At 38.5% G+C, this 20,246-nt stretch overlaps 1 long non-coding RNA gene across 1 annotated transcript; it reads left to right on the top strand.

The window, feature by feature from the left end:
* Position 1: 1 nt before the first annotated feature.
* On the top strand, positions 2–17,796 carry LOC109023282 (uncharacterized). The gene is made up of 3 exons (XR_010130723.1): positions 2–228; positions 1,100–1,220; positions 15,909–17,796. It is a non-coding gene; the product is annotated as an uncharacterized lncRNA (long non-coding RNA).
* The last annotated feature ends 2,450 nt before the right edge of the window (positions 17,797–20,246 follow it).

Genomic DNA, 20,246 nt, shown 5'->3' with positions numbered 1-20,246 from the left:
TCGAAAGAGCGATGGAGACTGCGGCCCAAGTTAGGATTAGGACAGCGGTATTTCAGTCCGGAGATTCCGGCCACAACTATTTTTGTCTGTTTTTATCGTAAGCCAGAGTCTTTGGGTGCAGCTCTGGGACACCTAAAGGGCCTGGAGAAATTCAGGCGGGGCCAGTGCTGTGGGGGTAGATGTTAGACGTGGAAGGGACCCTAGAGAGCCTTGACTGTGAGGACTGAGGTAAAGTGACTTGCTCAAGGTCACATACTAAGTCAGTGGCAGAACTGAGACTAATAGCCTCTTACCTTGAGTCATGTGCGTTTTCCCACTACACTCAGCGTTTTAAATGTCATTTTTCAAGTTTCATTTTGAATCTATCTCCAGCTTACAAAAAGGTTGCAAGTATAGTACAAAGAACTTTTTTTCCCTGAATTGAGATTTAAATTGCTGACACCATGCCACATTGTCCCTAAGCACCTTCTACATAATCACAATATAACCATCAAAATCAAAACATTTACGTAACTCAGCGTTTTACCAATTGTCCCAATAGTATTGTTTATGGTAAAAGATTCCGTTCAGAATCAGGCATTGTATTTACTTATCATGTATCTTTCCTACTCTTCAAACTGGAAGTCTCAGTCTTGCCTTGCCTTTCATATTCTTGACGCTGTTAAAGATTCCTGGACAGTTATTTTTGTAGAATGGCCTTCATTTTGGGTCTGTCTGATATTTACTCATGATTACATTCAGCTAGGTATGACAGGACTCTAGAAGTGTTGCTGCTTTCTTCTCATGGCACCCTATCAGGTGGCACGATTTTAACTTCTCTTATTACAGATGTTTACTTTAATAAGGTGATGTCTGTTAGGCTTGTCCAGTGTGGTTACTTTTTTCCCCCGTTTGTAAATTAATAAGTATTTTGTGAGGTAGACTCTGAAACTCTCCTTTCAAGATATTTGTAAATATCTTGTTTCTCATCAAATCTTCAGTTAATGTATTTATATTAATTAGTATGGATCCAGAGGTTTCTATTTTGTTAAATGACTTATAATCTGTTTCTTTCTCTCTTTTCTCTCTCTCTCTCTTTTTTTTTTTCTCCTTGAGACAGGGCCTCCTTTGTTGCCCAGGCCGGAGTGCAGTGGCTATTCACAGGTCGATAATGCAATCATGGTGCACACTACAGCCCTGAACTTCTGGGCTCATGTGATCCTTCTGCCTCAGCCTCCCAAGTAAGTAGCTGAGACTGCAGGCATGCACACCACCACACCAGCCAATATTCTGTCTCTGTCATTATTTATTTTGATGCTCAATTATCCCAAGTTTGGTGGGTAGGGGCCCCATTCATTCTATCTTCTGTGATGTGTGTGGTGTGTGTGTGTGTGTGTGTGTGTGTTCAATTTTTTTTTAAGACAAGAAGACAAGGTCTCATATTCATTCTAGCTTCTGTGTTCTGTGTGTGTGTGTGTGTGTGTAATTTTTTTTTTTTTTTTTTGAGACAAGAAGACAAGGTCTCACTCTGTCACCCAGGCTGGAGTGCAGTAGTCTGATCACTGCTCACTGCGGGCTCAACCTCCTAGGCTCAGGTGATTCTCCCACCTCAGCCACTCAAGTAGCAGGGACAATGGGTGTGCCACTGTGCCTGGCTAATTTTGTTTGTTTGTTTTTGTTTTTGTAGAGATAGGGTTTCACCATTTTGCCCAGGCTGGTCTCGAACTCCTGGGCCCAAGCAATCCACCCGCCTCGGCCTCCCAAAGTGCTGGGATTACAGGTGTGACCCACTGTACCCAGTCTTAAATTCTCTCTTTTTTTTTTTTTTTTTGAGACGGAGTCTCGCTCTGTCATCCAGGCTGGAGTGCAATGGTGTGATCTCGGCTCACTGCAGCCTCCGCCTCCCGGGTTCAAGCAATTCACTGGCCTCAGCTCCTGAGTAGCTGGGATTACAGGCATGTGCCACCATGCCTGACAAATTTTTGTATTTTTAGTAGAGATGGGGTTTCACCGTGTTGCTCAGGCTGGTCTCAAACTCCTGACCTCATGATCAGCCCACCTCGGCCTCCCAAAATGCTGAGATTACAGGCATGAGCCACCGCGCCTGGCCCCAGCCTTAGATTCTGTAAACATTTTATTGTAAAATATTTTTTAAATACAGAATAATTAAAAGAGCTTTAAATATCATATACACATAATCCAGATTCAACATTAACAGGTTACCATTCTGTGGCCTTTTGACACATCCCCATCATTCTTTCAGCACTCCCCTACTTACTAGGGCAATTAGATGTTTCATACTCATCCTGCTCCAGCCTTGGATGTAATCATTTATTCAGGAGCCCTGATTCCTTATAGTGGAGAATGGTATTTAGCACTAGGTATGCTCACTGCTATTGAGATATCCATAGCCCAGGCTGTCTGAGTGGATGCAGTTAGGGAATATTTATACATTCATACGCATATACAGCACATCTTTATATGTATCCTTACACACACATTTAGTTATATTTCTTTGTCTAACAATATATATTGAAAAATCATGTGTTCACAGTAAAACCTCCAATCCAGCATCATACAGTTTATTCTAGTCTTTGCCCTTCCACATTTATAACTACTTTCTCCTACAGAGAGAAGCCTGGCTCCCATTATCCTTGAGATATTTACTTATTTGAACAACCCTGCTATGTGTGAGCAATCATCCATAGCTGCCATCTATTCCTTTGAAGGATACTGCCCTTACCCCACTAAGGTTCTGAAAGCCCCAAATTAGCCATCTCAAGCCCCTCTCTCATCTTTATTTCCTTACCATCACTCCCACACCCTGTGATCATGCCTAGCCCATAAACCCTGCCGACAATGCTCAGACCCAAACATCCCTTGCCAAGCATCCCCCTTACCTCACTTTATATAGATTAGACACACACTATATATAATCATATATATTAGTTATATATTCTTTACAGCACCCTATATACACATACATACATTCAATATACAGATTAGTTATATATCTCATATATTCATTATATATTGATTTTTATAAAACCCTATATATATACACACTATATGTTAGATATCATATATATTTGTTATATATATTACTTACAGTACCTAAAACATGAATCACATATATAGTGTGTATATCATGTATATATGTATATATATACTGTGTATATATACAGTGTGTATATGTATATGTAAAGAATAATATGCAAGACATATATTGTGTACATGTATACAGGGTATTGTAAAGTACCCTAAAAAAGGAACAAAACTATTATAGGATCCTGAAGGAGAGAGCAATTACTATGAAGTACAGCTGGGAGGCTCATGAAGGGTTTAAAGAGATGACATTTAAAATGGGCTTTGAAGGACACGTAAGGATGGATGAGTAGAATATATGCTATTAGATATTGAAAAAACTCTGGACCTTTTAGCAGGCTCAAAGCAGAGAAAGAAATTCATTTTGCCTGAGTACGCGGTATGAGGATAACAACATTAGAATTTCAGAATTGGAAGGGATATTATGTATCATTGAGTTCAACTAATGGTTTTACAACAGATTCAAAGATGGCTCCAGACTTTAAGCTAAGTGACGAACAGAATGAAATTAGAAGGTGGAATTTGGAGGGGAAAATAATGAGTTTAATTTTAAACATTTCACATTTGAGGTGACAGTAAGGCATCCAAGGGGAAATGAGGGACTACAGCTTAGAAGAGGGGTCAGAGCTAGAGAAGAGGAGTCAGAGCTAGAGATGTAGAATCCGAATTATTCCACCTGGTGCTAACAACTGACAGCACTCTGAAACAAACACCAATGTTATCATCTTAACCAAATGGAAATGTGTCCCACTGTTCAACTACCATTATACTTTGATTATACTTTGTTTAACTTTAAATGGAGATTTTGAGTCACAATAAAGAAGCTGTATTATAGGTAGCAGAAAGAACACAGCTTTGGAATTGATGACTTGCGTTCAAATTCTAATTGCACCACTTAGTAGGCATGACCTAGGGAAAATCACTTCATATCTCAGAAGCTCAATTTCCTCACTTGTAAAGTGAGAATACTATCTCCTTCCCTGAGGTGTTCTAAGGATTTGAGATATAATATATAACTAGCATGTTATATATTACTTACAGAAGGTGCTCATCAGATATTTGATGAAGGAATGGAGAATTTGATATACTTCCTACTTATTTTATACTCACCACTATAAAGCATTATACTGCATTTTCTAGGCTTTGTATAACAGAAAAATTTTCCCACCAATAAATGAAACATTTTTAGAAGTATAACAGTTGGTATTTAACGGTATATGTAAAAATATTGAAGTAAGCCAGTGGTTACCCATTTAACTTGCTATGTGATATCCTGCTATAATTTATTGTTCAAATATAAACAATTCAATGATTTTTGGTTCCAACTAGCATACATTTGGGAAACTGAAAATGATAGATTACCTTTAAGATTACTTCTATTTCTGAAATTGTAAAATTCAATGATGGTAGAACAATATTACTCCAACAATGGAATTCTAGTGTACCCATGGAACTCTAGGGTCCTCCTCTTGATGGTACCCCTCAAGAGGTTAATAAGAGTTCCTTTAAAAAGGCATTCTTGGCCAGGCGCAGTGGCTCACGCCTGTAATGCCAGCACTTTGGGAGGCTGAGGTGGGCGGATCACGAGGTCAGAAGATCGAGATCATCCTGGCTAACACTGTGAAACCCCGCCTGTACTAAAAGTACAAAAAAAATTAGCTGGGTGTGGTGGCGGGAGGCTGAGGCAGGAGAATGGTGTGAACCCAGGAGGCGGAGCTTGTAGTGAGCAGAGATCATGCCACTGCACTCCAGTCTGGGCGACAGAGCGAGATTCCATCTCAAAAAAAAAAAGCATTCTTAAATAAGTCTGAGAAGCACTACATATTAATATATTATAGCCATTTCTTAGAGAGTCGTTATGTATATTAGTGGGCTGCATTTGATGCAATGTTTCACAAACTTATTTGGAATATAATATCTTTTTTTTTAAAAAAAGGAATGCATATTAATAAGTTTTAGAATGAATGTTTCTGGGATCAGACTTTGGAAAATGCAGCTTTGGAAGTTTGTTATTAGTGATCTACTCCAGTCATGCCAGGTTGCTTAATGTTGATGGAACCACTGAGGAGACTAGGCTTCACATGTGGCAAGCTCATGTCACAAAATTCATGGGTAGGCACACCTTCCACTCTGTTGATTTCAATGTGATCTGAAGCCTGAGATGACACCGATACCCTACTCTAACAAAAGATCTGCTGGCCCTTTGTGATACAGCTTTCCACTTTGTAGTCTATCAAGCATTATTTGTCAATATACTGCTGAGCTTGCTGTAATCTGTGACAGCTTTTAGCACTAAATTTCTAATGAGAACTTTTGGCAATGGATAGGATTTCCCCCAGTAGCAAACTACCACTATAAATATTCAGTTCAAGAAGTGCTTAAAAACAGAGTAGCAGATCTTGACCTATGATGGCAAGTAAGAGCAAGCCATTTAACCTAGAAAGAAGCTGTTAAACTCAGAGCTGGTGCTTCTAAGCAGGAATATTGAACAAAGGTAGATCTGCAACTATGTATTTGGTAACGCTTGACACTAGAAATGACTGCAATTGTGTTCATACCTAACAAGGACTCCTAAGGCCCCTCCCAAATCCTCATTCTCTGATCAGATGAAGAAATACAGTGCTTTATATGTGTGTATAAGCTTTATGGTTTTGTTCCAAACTTGCTGTAATATTTTATAAGAAAGCCACTTAACCTCTTTGAACGGTGCTTTTCTCCTATGGAAAATGAACATGTTATATTAGGGGGTCTCTTAGGGGGTCTCTTAGGGGTTATCCTCTGATTTTATCTTTTTGTTGTTGTTGTTTGTCTTATTTATCCTCTGATTTTATGAAAATCATTCTTCTGGTTTTCATAAAAAAGGGAAAGAGACTTCAGGAAGTCAGTGTTAAGATGCTGTAACCTGGGGTGGGAGAGAAGACCCTGGAGATTGCCTCTGGCTATTGCTTTAATATAGTTTTCACCTTGAAAGGCAGGAAGGATGTGACCCTGAAGGGGTGAGCACCAGGACAGGAAGGTTCCAGTGGAGAGGGGGAGGATCAGGCAGCAACACACCTGCAGTGGCCAGGGACAGCAGGTTCTGCATAATGGAATCCGTAGCAGACTTTAAGAAGTGGGAAGGTGGTGTTTGTGGGGAATCAATAAAAGTCGGGCTAAAAGGAATTAAAAGAAAGTCCTTGGTCTGCTCATCCATGTTTGCCTGCCAGAAAGTCCCTGATGGGAACCACAGGAAACACTATCATAAGCCAAATTAATCACAAAGTTAATCTATCAAGGTGAAGAAGCAAAAGTTAATGACCTTCCAGCTGAGTTCTAAAAATGAGCCAAAACTCAGAGAATGGGATAGCTCAAGCCAGAGCTAGGACTGAGGAGGAGGGCCATGTTAATTAACTATTATACAAACCCTCAACTTCTGCCACAAGCTCTTTAGGAAAGTCAACTGTTTTACATGCTGACAGGTAACTGAAGAAGTGCTTTTATTCATGGATGCTTCATCCTTTAGGAGTCGCATATAAGGACCCCCACAGAAATCCTATTCACCAGTTGGATATATATTTGATATGAAAACTAATGAAGGATGATCATCCACTTCAAAGTTAAATGTTAGAATAGTAATCACACAAGACAACATTAAGACCCAAATAATTTGTAATAAGATTCATAATTTAAGATTATTTGTCGGCCGGGCATGGTGGCTCATGCCTGTAATCCCAACACTTTGGGAGGCTGAGGTGGGTGGATCACGAGCTCAGGAGTTCAAGACCAGCCTGGCCAACATGGTGAAACCCCGTCTCTACTAAAAATACAAAAATTAGCAGGGCATGGTGGTGTGCACTTATAGTCCCAGCTACTTGGGAGGCTGAGGCAGGAGAATTGCTTGAAGCTGGGAGGCAGAGGTTGCAGTGAGCCGAGATCACGCCACTGCGCTCCAGCCTGGGTGACAGAACGAGACTCTGTCTCAAAAAAAAAAAAAAAAAAAGGATTATTTGTCTAATTCAAGAAATTGAACTTATCCAGCAAGCTGGCTCTACATAGTTGATAAATAATATTCTTGTGGAATTATTTTATATATAAGGAAAAACTATATACATATTATAAAAATACCTATAGAAATTATCAGTCACTATGTTTATGTATATAGATCTATTATTATCTTCTTTGGGACGTATGATTCTTGAAGAAAATTCTAATAAAAATTAGTCATATATCAAACTTCTTGTTTAGCTACAAACTTAAAGGCAAAAACCTTATCTAGATGCAAACATTCAACTGACCAGTATCAACAATAGCTAGAAATTAAATTACCCATGTAATATGGTTAAGGTAATCAGTGGAGCCAGAGTTGTAGATCTGGAAGAAAAAGAAAAATGTTAATAATATGGAATAGAATTATATACTCTTGAATTCAATTTGCCAGCCTACAAGCATTCACAGACCAGAGCACAAATCCACTTATAAACCATACTTGCTTATCTTAATAATATTTTATTGACTTACACATTTTCTCCTGTTGTTTGCTTCCTTTCCCTTATATTGTCTGAGACCAAAATCAAGAAAGACATTTTCTTAAATATATGATAAAATATTAAGTTTTTAAAAAGCAAAATATTAAATTCCTTTATTCTAATTGAACTATATTAAAATATGTGTATGGTTATGAACAACAATATAAGAGATTAAATAAAAATGAAATAATTGTATTTGAATCATGAGATTAGGAGCTCTTTTATCTTTTCAATATTTGTAGTTGTTATACTGCCTTTTTTACAAAAAGAAAAAAGGCAAAGCATTTTTTAAAGTTTTCTCTTTGTAATTTGCTGATGCAATTTTTCCTCCTTTGGAAAGGTACTTGACACAGAGTAAGTGCTCAGTGTAAACTTGTTGAGTAAGTATACAAAATGGCAACTAAAATTGCTGGCAGATTTCCTTTAGGGAGAAGCTAAATGATGGCACTCGCCATGCTGAGGTAAGGATAAAATAAGTCAGGATTTACTCATCCACCTAGCCAGGGGCCTCCAATTGCCTATCCTTGCTTCCTTGAGCTGGAATTAGAGATTTATTAGGAGGGTATCCATATAATTTAGTGTCCATGGGGACAGTTCTTAGAGCAAGAAGAGAGCTATTAAACACACTGCTTGGTTCTTAGATATAACACCTAAAACACAAGCAACTAAAGAAAAAAGTTGATAAATCGGACTTCATCAAAATTCAAAACCTTTGTAATTCAAAGGACATTATCAAAAAAATTAAAAGATAACTCATAAAACAGAACAAAATATTTTCAAATCATTTATTAGATGAGTCTAGTACCCAGAATATAGGGCAGAACTTTTTGTTTTTTTTTTTGTTTTTGAGACAGAGTGTTGCTCTGTCACCCAGGCTAGAGTGCAGTGGCAGGATGTTGGCCCACTACAGCCTCTACCTCTTGGGTTCAAACGATTCTCCTGCCTCAGCCTCCCGAGTAGCTGGGATTTCAGGCGCCCACCACCACACCCAGCTAATTTTTGTATTTTTAGTAGAGACGGGGTTTCACCATGTTGGCCAGGCTGGTTTAAAACTCCTGACCTCAAGTGATCCACCCTCCTCAGCCTCCCAAAGTGCTGGGATTACAGGCGTGAGCCACCAACCAGCCTGAAAAAACTCTTATTTATTTATTTATTTTTTATTTTTTAAGAGATAGGGTCTCATTCTGTCACCCAGGCTGTAGTGTGGTGGTACAATCATAACTCACTACAGCTTCAAACTCCTGGGCTCAAAGGATTCTCCCACTTGAGCCTTCCGAATAGCTAGGACTACAGGTACATGCCACTACACCTGGCTAAGTTTTTTTATTTTTATTTTTGTAGAGATGGGGTCTATGTTGCTCAGGCTGGTCTCGAACTCCTGGCTTAAGTGATCCTTCTGCCTTGGCCACCCAAAGTGTTGGGACTATAGGCGTGAGCCACCACGTCCAGCCCCAAAGAACTCCTATAATCAACAATAAACCCAATTTAAAAATGGGCAGAAGATATGAATGAACACCTCTCCAAGGAATATATACCAAATGGCCAATAAGCACATGAAAATATGTTCAACTTTGTTAGTCATTAAGGAAACAAATGCATAGCAAAACCACTGTGATACCACTTCACACCCACTATGATGACTATAATTTTTTAAAACTGGAAAATAAATAGGTGTTGGTGAGGAAGTACAGAAACTGGAACTCTCATATACTACTAGCGAAAGTATAAAATGATACAGTTGTTTTGGAAAACATTTTGACAGTTTCTCAAAGAGTTAAACATAGAGTTACTATATGACCTACCAATTCTACATCTAGGTATATACCCAAGATAATTAAAAACATATATCCACACAAAAACTTGACCTTGAATGTTCATAGCAGAATTACTCCAAAAAGTGGATGCAAATGTCTGCAGGCATACCTCGTTTTATTGCGTTTCACCTTATTGTGCTTCACTTTTTTTCTTTCCTTTTTTTTTTTTTTTACAAATTGAAGGTTGTGGCAACTCTGTGTCAAGCAAGTCTAGTGGCACCACTTTCCCAACAGCATATGCTCACTTTGTGTCTCTGTGTCACATTTTGGTCATTCTTACAATATTTCAGACATTTCCATTATTATCAGTTATGGCGACCTGTTATCACTAATCTTTGATGTTACTATCGTAATTGTTTTGGAGCATCACAAACTGTGCCCACAGAAGATGGCAAACTCAATAAATGTTGTGTGTGTTCTGATTGCTCCACCAACCAGCCATTCCCACATCTCTCTCCCTTTCCTTGTGCTTCACTGTTCCCTGAGACACACAATATTGAAATTAGGCCAATTAATAACCTCGCAATGGACTGTAAGTGTTCAAGTGAAAGGATGAGTCACATATCTCTCACTTTAAACCAAAAACTAGAAATAAATTAAGTTTAGTGAGGAAGACATATCAAAAGCCAACACAGGCTGAAAGCCAGGCCTCCTGGGCCAAACAGCCAAGTTATTAAATGTAAAGGAAAAGTTATTGAAGGAAAATAAAAGTGCTATTCCAGTGAACACACAAACTATAAGAAATCCCAGCACTTTGGGAGGCCAAGGCGGGTGGATACCGAGGTCAAGAGATTGAGACCATCCCGACCAACATGGTGAAACCCCGTCTCTACTAAAAATACAGAAATTAGCTGAGTGTGGTTGCCTGTGCCTGTAGTGCCAGCTACTCGGGAGGCTGTGGCAGGAGAATCACTCGAAATTAGGAGGCGGAGGTTGCAGTGAGCTGAGATCGCGCCACTGCACTCCAGCCTGTTGACACAGTGAGACTCCGTCTAAAAAAAAAAAAAAAAAAAACAAAACAATGCAAAAGAGGCCGGGTGCAGTGGCTCATGCCTATAATCCTAACACTTTGGGGTACGGTGGTAGGCAGATTGCTTGAGCCTAGGAGTTTGAGACCAGCCTGGGTAACATGACAAGACCCTGTCTCTACAAAAAATACAAAAACAAAACAAAACAAAACAAAAATTTGGTGTAGTGTTGCATGCCTGCAGTCCCAGCTATTCAGGAGGCTGAGGTGGGAGCATCACCACCTTAGCCTGGGAAATCGAGGATACAGTAAGCTGTGATCATACCACTGTACTCCTGCCTGGGTGACAAAGTGAGACCCTGTCTCAAAGGAAAAAAAAAAAAAGGAAGGAAAGCAAAACAATGCTATTGCTGATATGGAGAAAGTTTTAGTGGTCTGGATAAAAGAGCAAACCAGCCACAACATTCCCTTAATCCAAAACAAGGCCCTAATTCTCTCCAATTCCATGAAGTTTGAGAGAGATAAGAAGCTGCAGAAGAAAAGTAGGAAGATAGCAGAGGTTGGCTTTTGAAGTTTAAGGAAAGAAACCATCACCAAAACATGAAAGTGCAAGGTGAAGCAGCAAGCGCTGATGGAAGCTGCAGCAAGTTATCCAGAAGACCTAGCTAAGGTTATTGATGAAGGTGGCTACACGAAACAACAGACTTTCAATGTGGACACAACAGCCTTCTATTGGAAGAAGATGCCATCTAGGATATTCATAGCTAGAGAGGAGAACTCAATGCCTCCCTTTAAAGCTTCAGAGGACAAGCTGACTCTCTTGTTAATGGCTAATGTGGCCAGTGACTTTAAGTTAAAGACAATGCTCATTGACCATTCTAAAAATTCTAGGGCCCTTAAGAATTATGCTCAATCTACTCTGCCTGTGCTTTATAAATGGAACAAAACAAAACCTACAAGACAGCATGTCTGTTTACAGCATGGTTTACTGAATATTTTAAGCCCACTGTTGAGATCTACTGCTCAAAATGAAAGATTCCTTTCAAAATATTACTGCTCATTGACAAGGCACCTCATCACCCAACAGCTCTGATGGAGATGTACAAGGAGATGGATGTTGTTTTCCTACCTGCCAACACAATATCCATTCTGCAGGCCATGGATCAAGGAGTCGTTATGACTTTCAAGTTGTCTTATTTAAGAAATACATATTATAAGACCACAGCTGTCATAGATAGTAATTCCTCTGATGGATCTTGGCAAAGTCAATGGAAAATCTTCTGGAAAGGATTCACTATTCTAGATGACATTAAGAACATTCATAATTCATGGGAGGAGGTCAAAATGTCAATATTAACAGAAGTTTGGAAGAGATTGATTCCAGCTCTCATGGATGACGTGGAGGGATTCAAGACTCCAGTGGAGGAAGTAACTGCACATGTGGTGAAAATAGCAAAGGAAGAGAATTAGAGGTGGAACATAAAGACGGAGTTGAGTTGCTGCAATATCATGATAAACTTGAACAAATACAAATAAGGAGTTGCTTCTTTTTTTTTTTTTTTTTTTAACAGAGTCTCCCTCTGTTGCCTAGGCTGGAGTGCAGTGGCACAATCTCGGCTCACTGCAACCTCCACCTCCCGGGTTCATGTGATTCTCCTGCCTCAGCCTCCAGAGTAGCTGGCACTACAGGCATGCACCTCCACGCCTGGCTAATTTTTGTATTTTTAGTAGAGACGGGGTTTCACCATATTGGCCAGGCTGGTCTCGAACTCCTGACCTCATCATCCACCTGCCTTGGCCTCCCAAAATGCTGGGATTACAGGCATGAGCCACCGCACCCGGCCAGGAATTGCTTCTTATGGATGAACAAAGAAAATAGTTTCCTGAGATGGTATCTACTCTGTGAAGATGCTGAAAACATTGTTGAAATGACAACAAAGGATCTGGAATATTACATAAACTTGTTGATAAAGCAGTGGCAGGGTTTGAGATCATTGATTCCAGTTTTGAAAGAAGTTCTACTGTGGGTAAAATGCCATCAAACAGCATCACATGCTGCAGAGAAATCTTTCATGAAAGGAAGAATCAATCGATATGGCATACTCCATTTTTGTCTTATTTTAAGAAATTGCCACAGCCACCCCAACCTTCAGCAACTACTACCTTGATCTGTCAGCAGCCATCAACATCAAGGCAACAAGACCCTCCACCAGCAAAAGAATTACAACTTGCTGAAGGCTCAGATGATCATTAGCATTTTTTAACAATATTTTAAAATTTAGGTGTGTACATTGTTTTCAGACATAATCTATTGCACACTTAATAGACTACAGTATAGTGCAAACATAACCTTTATATACACTAGGGAACCAAAAATTTACGTGACTCCTTTTATTTTGATGGTCTGGAACTGAGTCCACAGTATCTCCAAGGTATGCCTATATTGACTGATGAATAAACAAAATGTGGTATAGCCATACAATGGAATATTGTTCAGTTATAAAAAAGAATAACATTCTGATACATGCTACAACATAGATGAACCTTGAAAATATTATGCTAAGTGAAAGAAGTCAGACACAAAAAGACAAGTATTATATGATTCCATTTATATAAAATGTCCAGGATAGTCAAATCAATAGAGACCAAAAGTAGATTAATGGTTGACAGAGGCTGAAGGTAGGGAGGAAATGGGGAGTGACTTTAATGGGTACAGGGTTTTTTTTAGATAATGAAAATGTTCTGGAATTAGTGGTGATGCACAACCTTGTACAACCTTTTTGCAATATAGTGCAATAAGACAATATTGTACAATCTTGTTTATATACTAAAAGCCATTAAATTACACACTTTAAAGGGGGTGCATTTTATGACATGGGAAGTGTACATTAAAAATAAATAAATATTCCCTAGCAAGCTGACTAAAAAATAATAAAAATAAAAAATATATTAATACATAAATAAGCTAGGACAATGGGATGAACTAAAACTGAATGTATGAATATCCAAGATCTGGCACTTAATGTACTTCCGGTTCCTAAAGACAAATAACTGGAGAATGCTGGGGCTGAAGAAGACGCCCAAATGTTTTCCCCACAACAAAATGTTTAAACCTGAAATCAAAAACTTTAAAGGAGAGGCTATACTAATCTTACATATAGCTTCCAGATCATCTCAATTTTGCTTCATCTCCCTAAACAATATGAAGACAAAATTTAGTGGTTTCATTTGATTTGTGTCACAATCTTTATCTTTCTTAAACAACATTTCAGCTGTAATTAGTGTTTTGGTTGTGTTAACATCCCTTCTATCTCTCAATTTCTTTGCTTTGTCTCTCCCAAACAATATTTAGCTGAAAATTAGCATTATCATTCCATTCATATTCCTTCTATTTCTCATCTCCCTGAAAATTTTGGTTACTTCTCAATGCCCTGTCTCCTTCATAAGTCCCTCTAGTCACTTTTTTCTTTTCTTTTTCCCATAATCAGCTTGTTCTTGCTCCTAGTAATTCCATGTTATTTTTCTAAAATACCATTCTGTTGTTAATAAACTTTCCTATACTCCCAGCCTTTCCTTAACAATCCTTTGATTGTTAAGGAAATCATAATCTGATATTCTGCTGGTTCTATATTAGGGTTTTCAGGCCCTTACTCTCGTCTACCCCCCCACTGAAGTTCACATCCTCTTGAAACATCACTTTCTCCCCATCCTCAGCTCTACCATTTGCTGACCTTCATACCACACTCTCACAGTGATTAAAGATTTGGGCACAGAATTATGGGTATTTCTGTCTGTTCTGAGTCTTATCATCCCAGGTTACCTTTACTGTAAGGTAACCAGTATTTATATTTCTAATATCCAATGACATAGTCATACAACATATTAGCTTTAATTTATTTATTTGAGAAAGAGTCTTGCTCTGTTGCCCAGGCTGGAGTGCAGTGGCGTGATCATGGTTTACTGCTGCCTTGATCTTCTGAGCCCAAGTGATCCTCCTGCCTCAGCTTCCCAAGTAGCTGGGACCACGGGCACATGCCACCGCACCCAGTTAATTTATTTTCATTTTTTTGTAAAGATGGGGTCTTCCTGTGTTGCCCAGGCTGTTCTTGAACTCTTGGGTTCAAGTGACCCTCCCTCCTTGGCCTCCCAAAGTGCTGAAATTACAGGCATGAGCCACCATGCCCGGCCCAACTTCTTAAAAGCACTAGTCTTCTTGAATTCTCTTTGTCTAGTCTGTTAGCTCCTTGCTGATTTTATCCTTCCTTGCCAGTTTGGATTTATGAGATCAGTTGTTTCAGCTACATTCTTACTAGCACTCACAATTCCTTCCACTCCATGACCTTAATACATTGCATCTCTTCTGCCAATCTCTGAATGTGAATCAACTCAACCATCTGCTTTTTCCAATCTGCTCTTGGACTGCCAAGAAAATTGCATAACTGTGCTTTCTACTTTATAGCATTAATTATGATTTAACCACAGCTAGTTGGTTTGATTACCCATTTCCTATAGTAGCTATGTCAAATATTCACTACTGTCCTCAAGCCACTACTTCATGCCATCATCCTCTCTCCAAGATAATCAAGTCCTATGTTTTACCGCAAAAGTAGATGGCACAATGTCTGAACTCCATCAGAGCTCTCACCGGAAACTCAGCCATCTTTCCTCATACCTGAGAGGATACTCAAAGTTTTCTAATAACATCCCTCTATTTTTGCTTTTGATATGAGATTTTGCTCCATAAGTTATTGTGTCTCTTCTTTCTTCAATTTCACTATCTACTTCCTCTTGCTCTAAAAATATGCTAACATTTTTTGTATCTTAAAAAAAATCCCCTTAATACTGCTGTGCTACAAAACTACTGTCTTCCATTTCCTTCCCTTCATCTATAACTTCCTGAAAGAATTTTCCACACTTTTCTATTTTTATATAAAAGTCCCATTCATTTCTTGAGATATTTGGCTTACATAATTCCAAGGGACCTGCACTGAATAATGTTCATAGTGACCTCCTAACTGTAAATCCTATTTTTTTTTTTAAATAGTACTTTCTTACTCTAGTGGATTGTTCTAGGATTGGACATTGTTCACCACAAACCACTTGGATAGAAATTCTCCCTTCTCTTGGATTCTCTTCTAGTTTTGTTTTGTTTTGTTTCTAGGTTTCATTCTAGGTTTTTCTTTACATCATTCTCTTCTAGTTTTTCTCCTACCTCTTTTTCCACCCCTCTTCAGCCTCTCAATATTATCTTTCTTTTGTTGTTTGTTTTTATGTTTAAAATTTTTTTGTAGAGACAGGGTCTTGCTATATTGTCCAGGCTGGTCTCAAACTCCTGGCCTCAAATGATCTTCCTGCCTCACCCTCCCAAAATGCTGGAATTACAGGCATGAACCACCATACCTGGCTGATGTTATCTCTTAATCTACCTCTTTGTTAAACATTTAGTTTCTTATTGTTTCTTAGTTGATATCTTTTCTACACACTCTTTCTGGGCAATGTCATCCATTTTGGTGACTTTTTTTTTTTTTTTTTTTTAAGGGTACAGTTCAGTAGTGGTAAGTATATTGACATTGTGAAACAGATCTCCAGAACTTTTCATCTTGCAAAACTGAAAACGCTATACCCCTTAAACAACAACAACAACAACAACCCGTTTTCCCCTCCCTCCAGGCCCTGGTAACTATCATTCTACTTTCTATTTCTATAAATTTGACTACTTTAGATATCTCCTATAAGTGAAATTATACAGTGTTTGTCTTTTTGTGACTGGCTTATTTCACTTAGCATAATGTCCTCAAGGCTCATGTTGTAATATGCAACAGGGTTTCCTTTTCAAGTCTGAATAATATTCCATTGTATGTGTATACCACATTTTGTTTATCTATTCACTCTTTGATGGGCATTTGTGTTGCTTCTATGTCTTAGCTATTGTGAATAGTGCTGCAGTGAACATGGGTATGCAAATATCTGAGACCCTGCTTTCAATTCTTTTGTTTATATACCCAGAAGTGAAATTGCTGGATCATATAGTAGTTCTATTAGTATTTTGAGGAAGCACCATAGTTAACTTTGGTGACTTTAACTACCATATGTGCAGCTAACTTCCAAATCTATATCCCTTGCCTTAATCTCTGTCTCCTGAAATATACTGATATGAGGTCCAAAAGGAGGGAAATATGTTTTATCTTTGTATCTCTTGTTTTTGTATCTACTTGTATACTTGGTATACAAGTAGACTCTAAATAAATTCTTGTTGAAGAAACTATGCCTTTTTAATTCTGAGTGTGAGGGAGCTAAAGTCCAAATTTTTTTCCATTGATTATTGTGTAAATCACTGTTGTAAGCTTCTTAATGATGGTCACTGTGCAATATACTTACCTGTTTGGTTATAATGCCTACCAGTGCTTTACACATACAAGGTAGCAAGTATCTCACTCATTAAATCTGGTAATAATTGCAAATATTTATCAAACTGAGTAGCAGTGGTTCAGTATTGAAATGCTTGCAAAATTTCTCTTTCCTGTTTCTAATTAAAACATAAGGGGAAAATATGGGAATTAATATGGTATCATGAGAACCCTATACATATTTTAGGATAAACACAAATCTGTGGGCCATATAGTGATGAACACTTTCTGGTCATAAGACCTCAGTAAAATAGAACATGCTGATAAAATTTTCAGAAAAGTCTAGGAAATAGCAAATTTATATCACCACTGGGGGGAAAGGGATTTTTTTTAAAAAACCTTGTTGAAGCATATGGGCACTCAATATTATTTATGAGATGATAGCAAGCGTACTGAGTAACATTTTAAACAATATTCTGAAAACATCTTGAAACGAAAATTCAGCCCAGATTTATAAAGGAAAAAAAGCAATCTAACACCAACGTGATTGAGGACACAAAATTTAATCATTGCTTAAAGATTATCAGATATTTCTCTTTCACTACTGAACGGAGATTTAATACTTGCAGTAACTTCTGCCAACTCAGAACCCTGAGAAAATAAGTCACTTTCTTTACAGAAATAAGAAGAAAAAAAGGATATTACCAACAATGGAAGAGGAATGCAGAGTGGCAACAAGTGGACCTGGCAGACTATGAACACTAGAATCACCAAGGAAACATGGAGCTATGAAATGGCAAAAGGCTGTGTGAAAACCCTGAAGCTTTTTGGTTCAGCCTTTAAAAACCAAATGAAAACTCAAGAGATACAAGAATGTGGTTATTTTGATGAACAACTCACAAACTAGTTGAATTAAAAGAAACTGGTTCAAATGAACACAAACCTAAACATTTTTTCAGTTCGTCTAATTAAAGTCTAACCAATTCCTTCTAATTTAAAAGATCCAGTTTTGGATATATCCAAGACTAAAACACAGTCTCATCAAAGTCTATTTAATGTGGTGTAAATCTCACGGGAACTGTGACTATCTTCTCTCCCAGTCTAAACCTTGTGGCTTTTCTGATTGCTCTTTATAATGATTGATGTTCATATCTCTCACTTATTTTATAAGAAATAAAGAAAACAAAGATCATAAACTCACACACAGAAAAATAAAAGACACAGTTTTTTGTTTGTTTTGTTGAGACAAGGTCTCACTGTATTGCCCAGGCTGGTCTTGAACTCCTGGGCTCAAGTGATCCTCCTGCCTTGGCCTCCCAAAGTGCTGGGATTACCACACCTGGCCAGCAATACATTTTTAAATGAAGATTTACTACCCTAGCCAAAAGTGTCTTCTCCTTCTGCAGCTATTTTATTAATAAAACTCACTGATAGCATTGTCCAGACATCAGAGACCACATACTACCTAGTGCATTTTTGTGGCTAATGTGTCCCCTACTAGATGGTAAATTCCTTGGGGCTAGTGATCATATCTTAAACATTTCACACAGCTCCTAGCTACACTGCTGACCCGCAGATTATAAAGACCACAACATTTAAGTGGAAAACAAGTATCCATTATGCAGTATTAAGCAAATGTTAGATTTTCAACATATGGGTTTTAAAAGGCAAATATGTATATAATGAAAAGAAGTAAAAGCCCTGTGGCTGGGTGGGGTGGCTCACGCTTGTAATCCCAACACTTTCGAGGCTGAGGTGGGTGGATCACTTGAGGTCCGGAGTTCGAGACCAGCCTGGTCAACATGGTGAAACCCCATGTCTCAGGATGGGGAACATCACACACCGGGGCCTGTCGTGGGGTGTGGGGAGGGGAAGGGATAGCATTAGAACATATACCTAATGTAAATGACAAGTTAACGGGTGCAGCACACCAACATGGCACATGTATACATATGTAACAAACCTGCACGTTGTGCACATGTACCCTAGAACTTAAAGTATAGCAATAAAAAAAAAAAAAAAAGAAACCCCGTGTCTACAAAAAAAATACAAAATTAGGCCAGGCGCAGTGGCTCATACCTGTAATCCCAGCACTTTGGGAGGCCAAGGTGGGCAGATCACGAGGTCAGGAGTTTGAGACCAGCCTGTCCAAAATGGTGAAACCCCATCTCTACTAAAAAAATACAAAAATTAGCCAGGCATGGTGGCCAGTGCCTGCAATCCCAGCTACTCAGGAGGCTAAGGCAGGAGAATCACTTGAACATGGGAGGCGGAGGTTGCAGTGAGCCAAGATCACACCATTGCACTCCAGCCTAGGCAACAGAGCAAGACTCTGTCTCAAAAAAACAAAAAGCAAAAAAAAACCAAATTAGCCAGGCATGGTGGTAGTCATCTGTAATCCCAGCTACTTGGGAGGCTTAGGCAGGAGAATCGCTTGAAGCCCAGAGGCAGAGGTTGCAGTAAAGCAAGATCGCACCAAGATCACTCCAGCCTGGGCGACAGTGAAACTGTGTCTCAAAAGAAAAAAAAAAAAAGAAATAAAAGCCCCGAGGACTTTCAGAATGTAATCAGAAGAAAAAATAATGCAGGCATTGAGCAAACTAAACTTAAAAGACGGTCATGTTTGCTCATAGACATACCTTGGGGCTGCTAAGGAAATCAGAAGAATGCCAGGAATAGAAAGTGTGCCTTAGCCTATCTACATTAGTACAAGGTTGAAGTAAACAGTCTCTCAAAGTTTGAGCCAAGGGTTACATTTTTGCTAGTATGATCAGACATTTTCTAAAAAAACTCCATACCTTCCCTTAAAACAAAAAAAAGCCCACAATTACTTTCCCAACCTCAAATGTTTATGGCAATAATAGCTAATGGTTCTCAGATACTGTTATACAGGGTGTGGTGCATTCTCCACATAAATTCTTCTTTTCACATTCAGATAAAAGGCTGATGTAATAGGTCAAATTTTATTAAGCTTCTTAAGAGAAAAATGCTGACTAACCCAGTGTGAAGAATTCATTCACATGGAAAAGTCCAGTAAAAAGAAGTAGGGTCATATTTATCTTAAAGTTGGCTATTTGTGATGTATCCCACAGAACTGCTTTATTTTGTGATTAAACATAGAAGGGTTTTAATAAATCTTGTTCCATCAAAATTCATATTTGTAAACAAAATAAAGATATTTTTGCATCATAAAAAGTTTGCTTTATGAAAAGACTCAAATATAGGTTTTTTTTTTTTCTTATTTTGAGACAGAGTATTGCTCTGTCGCCCAGGCTGGAGTGCGGTAGTGCCATCTCGGCTCACTGCAACCTCTGCCTCCCAGGTTCAAGTGACTGTCCTGCCTCAGCTCCCGAGTAGCTGGGATTATAGATGCCTGCCACCAAGCCCGGCTAATTTTTGTATTTTTAGTAGAGACAGGGCTTAGACAGTATAATGGTAGGCAGATATAATACAGTGTAAACACACTGTACTATGTACACTAACACACTATACTATGTCTTCCTACCATTATACTGTCTCTGCCCAATAT

The sequence above is a fragment of the Gorilla gorilla genome, chromosome 15 (assembly GCF_029281585.2).
Source record: "Gorilla gorilla gorilla isolate KB3781 chromosome 15, NHGRI_mGorGor1-v2.1_pri, whole genome shotgun sequence".
Taxonomy (NCBI): Eukaryota; Metazoa; Chordata; class Mammalia; order Primates; family Hominidae; genus Gorilla; species Gorilla gorilla.
This window is presented reverse-complemented; position numbering and strand designations above follow the sequence as displayed.